This window comes from Lutra lutra, chromosome X (genome assembly GCF_902655055.1).
Source record: "Lutra lutra chromosome X, mLutLut1.2, whole genome shotgun sequence".
In the NCBI taxonomy this organism is placed as follows: domain Eukaryota; kingdom Metazoa; phylum Chordata; class Mammalia; order Carnivora; family Mustelidae; genus Lutra; species Lutra lutra.
The window spans coordinates 58048285-58054136 of NC_062296.1; the positions used below are offsets into that span (position 1 = coordinate 58048285).

Below are 5852 nucleotides of genomic sequence, written 5' to 3' on the forward strand. Positions count from 1 at the left end.
TCTGTCAAAAGACACAAACCTACAGATCCAAGGAGCTGAGGTAATCTCAATGGGATAAACCCACCCCAAATTCACATCAAGATATATCATAATTAAGCTTTTTTTTTTAAGATTTTATTTATTTGACAGAGAGAAATCACAAGTAAGCAGAGAGGCAGGCAGAGAGAGAGGAGGAAGCAGGCTCCCCGCTGAGCAGTAAGCCCGATGTGGGGCTCGAACCCAGGACCTGGGATCATGACCTGAGCCGAAGGCAGCGGCTTAATCCACTGAGCCACCCAGGCGCCCCCATAATTAAGCTTTTGAAAACTAAAGACAATGAAAATATGTTGAAAGCAACCAGAGAGAAACAAAGCATTAGCTCTAGGGGAACACCCATTTTTTCTTTTTTTTTAAGATTTTATTTATTTATTTGACAGACAGAGATCACAAGCAGGCAGAGAGGCAGGTAGAGAGAGAGGAGGAAGCAGGCTCCCCGCCGAGCAGAGAGCCCGATGCGGGGCTCGATCCCAGGACCCTGAGATCATGACCTGAGCCGAAGGCAGCGGCTTAACCCACCGAGCCACCCAGGCGCCCCGGGAACACCCATTTAAATGACAGCAGATTGGGTGAGGGAGTTGGGGAGATGTTGTTTAAGGGGACAAACCTGCAACTCTTAGATAAATAAGTTCTGGGTATCTAACGCACAGCGTGATGAATATAGCTAAGGGTATCATATCTGATGTGAAAATTCGGGGATTCAGGAGTGAAAGGTCAAGCAAGAATTCTTGAGATGTCTTCCGTGCAAAAAGGTGTTTTTATTAAAGCATGGCGACAGGCCCCATGGGCAGAAAGAGCTGCACTGGGGTTGTGAGGAGTGGCTGATTATACACTTTCAAGTTGGGAGAGAGTTAGGGATAGTGTAAGTCTCTAAGGAATTTGGAAACAAGGTTTGCTGGACCTTGAGGGGCCGCTGTTGAAGATAAGGTCATTTACTACTGTCTAGTTCAACCTTAGTCATGAGACCCTTCAGATGGATATCGGCGAGCCTATGCTTGGAGGATGACTGCTAAGACACATCTTAGGGGGTAGAGATAAAGGAAGTTTCCAAAGGAATTTTTCTGTTAAGGAGATTTACAGGATCCTGGGGGGTTGGGATGATGCTAAGGTGATTTTTGCCCTTAGCTAAGTATTAACCTAGAGGAAGGTCGCTCTGCCTGTCTCAAGGACTTGTCAGTGGGCTGTAAGTAGTAAAGAAATTTATTTTTTTTCTTTTGCTTCTGTTCCCCACATCAATATCCTTGAATACTGCTAGGAGAGTAGATCTTAAATGTTCTCACCATAAAGAAAGAAAGGGTAACTGCGACAGGATGGAGGTATTAGCTAATGTTACAGGAGTGATCATACTGCAATATATAAATGTATCAAATCAACACATTATCCACCTTAAACTTATACAATGTTATATGTCAACTAAATCCCAATTTTTTAAGTTAAAAAATTAAAAAAAGCTCTCAGTAAAAATGACAACAAAGGGACGTGTGGGTGGCTCCGTCAGTTAAGCGTCTGCCTTCGGCTCCAGTCATGATCCCAGGATCCTGGGATCGAGGCCTGCTTTGGCTTTGGCTTTGGGCTTCCTGCCCAGCGGGGAGCCTCCTTCTTCCTCTCCCTCTGCCCTCTCTCAGCTCGTTCTCTCTCTCTCTCTCTCTCAAACAAATAAATAAAATCTTTTAAATAAATAACAAAAAATTTAAAAAAAAACATTCAACCAAGTACATTTTGAAGATCTAATTGGCTTTACTAATTGACTCCTGAGTTGGACAGCAACCCGTCTAGCAAGTCCGAGGGACTACAGAAACGGAAAAGTCTTCAAAGGTAGAGAGGGAGTGGGAAAAAGGAAATTATTAGCAAAGACTCCATGGTTTTAGGCAAGGTCACCTGCCTTCGGGGAATGGAAGGAGTCTCTCAGTACATTTCCTATTGCTGACCAGGAAATTCCCAGGTTGACTGGTTAAAGGTTACACTACCAGGGGGTTGAAACTGCAGTTAGGGTTAGGTATTAAGTCTTGGTTTACTGACTTGGGGTCGTAACCCTATGGGATACAATTTGGAGCCGGTGGCTTTCTTTTAAACGCTGGTACTCTAGTAACAAAAATGTTCCTGAGTTATGTGACCTGCTCTAGCAAATTAATGGAGCCTAAGGAGGTGTCGTGAGAATCTCTGGTTTGTAGCCAGATGGTCAGAAGTACAGGTAATCTGAGCTTGTGACTGCCATCTGAAGTGTGTCTGTGGCGGGCTGGAGCGAGGGCGGCGGGGTGGGGGTGGGGGGAGTCTTGTAGGACTGAACCCTTAATCTGCAGAGCCTGGGGCCATCTCCGGGTAAACGGAACCAGAATTGCCCGCTGTGGTGTCAGAAGCCCCCCCCCCCCCCCCCCCCCCGCGCATTGGAATTGGGTCCAGGACCCCAACGTAGTTTGGTATCAGATACGTGGGATTTGCTAAGAATGGCCCTTGGCTACTAGAAACAAGTGGTTTGGAGAGGGAAGGATAAGGGGGTAGGGGTGGGGATGAGGCAGGTTTGATTCCGGGGTGGCCACGTGGTCACTTAAGGTTTAGAGCCGCAGCTATGCGGTGCTCAGTTACAAACGATAAAAATTACCAATGAAATTTAAAAATGCATCCAACTCGCAGGAGGTTGGTTCACTGAATATAAGGAAAGAATGAGAAGCTAAGAAGAAAGCGAAGTAATAAAAGGCCAAATCTTCAATCCCTTTGTGATTGTCATCTGTACTAGCTAAACAAAGAGAGAATGCGGCTCGGGCTCTGGTGCTAGCCCAAGCTCAGATTTCAGTCTAAGCTTCAGCCCCCGGCCTCAAAGCCGCCCCCAAGGTAAAAACCCAGGTGGGGGATGGGCAAAGCCGGGAAACGACTGAAACTGGGGGGAGGGGGTTGGAGGGAGAGGGGGTTGTTTCCTTTTGTAGATCGGGGTGCCCTCAGCTTCCAGAAGAGCCTTTACCAAAATGAATTATGAGAATCATTTCCTTAGGAGCTGCGTCCGTGGTCTTTGAGTACTGCCGAGCGGAAGAGCATGTCTGGTTTGTTTGATCCAGGACTCGCAGCTCACTCCCCAGGTCAAGATAAATGCTGTGATTAAGGGGCCCCCTTTCAAGGGGCACCGCAGACAACCTTATTGTGGCAGAACTGAAAAACAGCTCCGGAAGCCTTATTGAATTTGGAGTCTCAGCTTCCCCTCCCGGGTCTTACACATGCTAATGATCATTAGGGTCATTAACAAGTGAATGGGGGAGATTCCGAGGGCACAATCCGAGGACTCTTCCCCCACCAGGTGGAAAATTTTTTAACAGTTGTTTAGAAGTGGGGTGAAGAAAGCAAATAATTTAGGAGCAAAACGGGGGAGAGTCACGGGATTTGTCCCAGCAGGGTGGAAATCTTTAGGTGGTTAGTAAGAGATGGGATGAATGAAACAGACATTGAGGGGGTTAAAGCAGAGGTTTTAATACAGCACTACCGAAGGTAGCAATACCAAAGCTATTACCAAAGGTTGGGTGGGCGGAAGGGACGGCCCCCACCACCACCATTGGCAAGTGTCCCAATATCAAAGGGCCTCAAACAATTCTGCTTTATTTACCCCAGTTAGAAGCAATTTGAAAAGTCAGGAGGTAGAGATTCCTATAAGAAACCTGACCAGCAATCCCATGGATCAATGGTTAGGCAAATTAATCAAGTTAAAAGTTGACAAAAGCCCTGGGGCCGGTGGGGGGATGCCTGGCTGGCTTGGTCACTGGAGCCTGCAACTAAATCTGGGGTTTGTGAGCTCAAGCCCCACGTTGGGCATAGAGATTACTGAAAAATAACATCTTTAAAAAAAAAAAAAAAAAAGTTTGACAAAAGGGCCAGAGTCCTGTGGCTGGGTCCGTCTCTGAGGAGCCAAAGGCCTTTAGCACCAGAGTAGATAAAATGGTCGGGGGATGGAGAAGTTTCTAGGACTCCTTGAAACAGAAGCAGTACAGATACAGAGCTGTAGCACCAAAACATGCAGATGAAGTCTTAATGGAGGCTACGGTTAGAAATGCAAGCGAAGGGGAGCACGCTTTTCCACCCCAAAATGTGCTTCTTTGGCATGGGGATTATTTTAAGCTGCTTACTTTCAAGAAACAGCAGACACAGGTGAAACTCTGAAAATTGAATAGAGGTTACATTTGGTAAGAGACATTTACATGTATAAGGGAAATAGCCATTTGCAAAAGAGTCTTTGTTACCTTACCAGGACGAGGGTTATGACTCAATCTCTAGAAATTCTTTTTTTTTTAAGATTTTATTTATTTATTTGACAGCGAGAGAGGTAACACAAGCAGGGGGAGAGGGAGAGGAGAAGCAGGCTTCCCGCTGAGCAGGGAGCCCCTCAATCTCTAGAAATTCTTATCCACAGAGAAGACGGTGACTTAACTGTGCATAAGAACCATACGCTAGGGGCGCCTGGGTGGCTCAGAGCGTTAAGCCTCTGCCTTAAGCTCCGATCATGATCTCAGGGTCCTGGGATCGAGCTCCGTATCGGGCTCTCTGCTCAGCAGGGAGCCTGTTCCCCTGCCTCTCTGCCTGATTGTGATCTCTTTCTCTCTCTGTTAAATAAATAAAATCTTAAAAAAAAAAAAGAACCCTATACCAAAGTATCCTGTGCTCTGTTTCTTTTGTCTTTAGCTGAAGGTGGTATTTAAAGGGATGGCTTTGATCTTTTTTGGGGGGGCGGCAGGGAGTTACTCAGTTTTCCTGGTCTGTCCCATGTATAAGGGAGGTATACACGTAATTAAACTTGTGTTTTTCTCCTCTTGATTGGTCTTGTATTAATTTACTTATCAGACCAGCCAAAGAAACAAGAAGGGGAGAAGGGAGAACTTTTCCACCCCTGCCTAAGGGCTGATAAAATTAAGGTGAAAGTTTGTAGGGGAATTGCTGTGTTTGAAGAGGCTTTATGTGAAGTGGTTGCATTTTTTTTTTATAATCTAATTGTATTGTGGAGATGGACACTGTAACTGACTGGGGAATGTTTCCTCTGCCCAACAGCGTGACCCAGAAGGCGTGGAAGCCTGCCCTTCAAAGCAATGTTAATTGGACATGCTCAATGGGAATCAGTAAGATTGCCGGAGCCCATGGTGCAGAACGGGAGCTGGAGCGTGTAAGAGATTTCAGAATACAGCGAGCCAGCCTAGATAAGAGTCTCTTTTAAAAATAGGGTCAGGAGGCCATCAGGGAGGAGGAATTTATGCACATACTCATTGAAGAAGCCATGAACTTTTTTTTGAACTTTTCAGCCTGGGCTTAACTTTTCACCCTGGGCCCCCTCCTGCCCCTGTCCCCCAGTCATCCCCAACTTCACTTTGAAAGGAGCCAAAATGATTTAACAATTGTCAATCCCTCCTGTGCGTATGAACCCAACGAATCCCAGTTAACCTAGTTTCGGGCCCCATTTTCCCTGGGGGACCTGAAAGAGAGCTACACGTAAGGCTTTTGCCCCTCTCTTTGTTTTCCTTGGAACATAACTTAGATTTCTACCTGAATCTGTGTCTCCCGAATCGCAAGTCTAATTGCTCAAATAAATGCCTTTTTGTTCACATTCTCGGGGAATTCTTTCTTAGTCCACAAGCGCTGATGGGGACAAACAGTGCAGTAACCCCACAGGGAGTTTAGATTGGGCCTTAGGGCAAAAACCAGTGAGCGCCTCCCAGCAACTACTCCGAGGACCTTGAACTAGAGAATTTCCACTGGAAGGCACTTAATACCTTCCTATGAGACATTATTAATTGAAGCTATCTCTGTGACTGAAGGACATAAAGTGATCTTAGTGCCAGAAAGTAGGC

At 46.0% G+C, this 5852-nt stretch overlaps 1 long non-coding RNA gene across 1 annotated transcript; it reads left to right on the forward strand.

Moving 5' to 3' along the window:
- Window positions 1-2103: 2103 nt before the first annotated feature.
- LOC125091414 (uncharacterized) lies at window positions 2104-5575 on the forward strand. Its single transcript, XR_007124676.1, has 3 exons — window positions 2104-2227; window positions 2668-2865; window positions 5059-5575. It is a non-coding gene; the product is annotated as an uncharacterized LOC125091414 (long non-coding RNA).
- The last annotated feature ends 277 nt before the right edge of the window (window positions 5576-5852 follow it).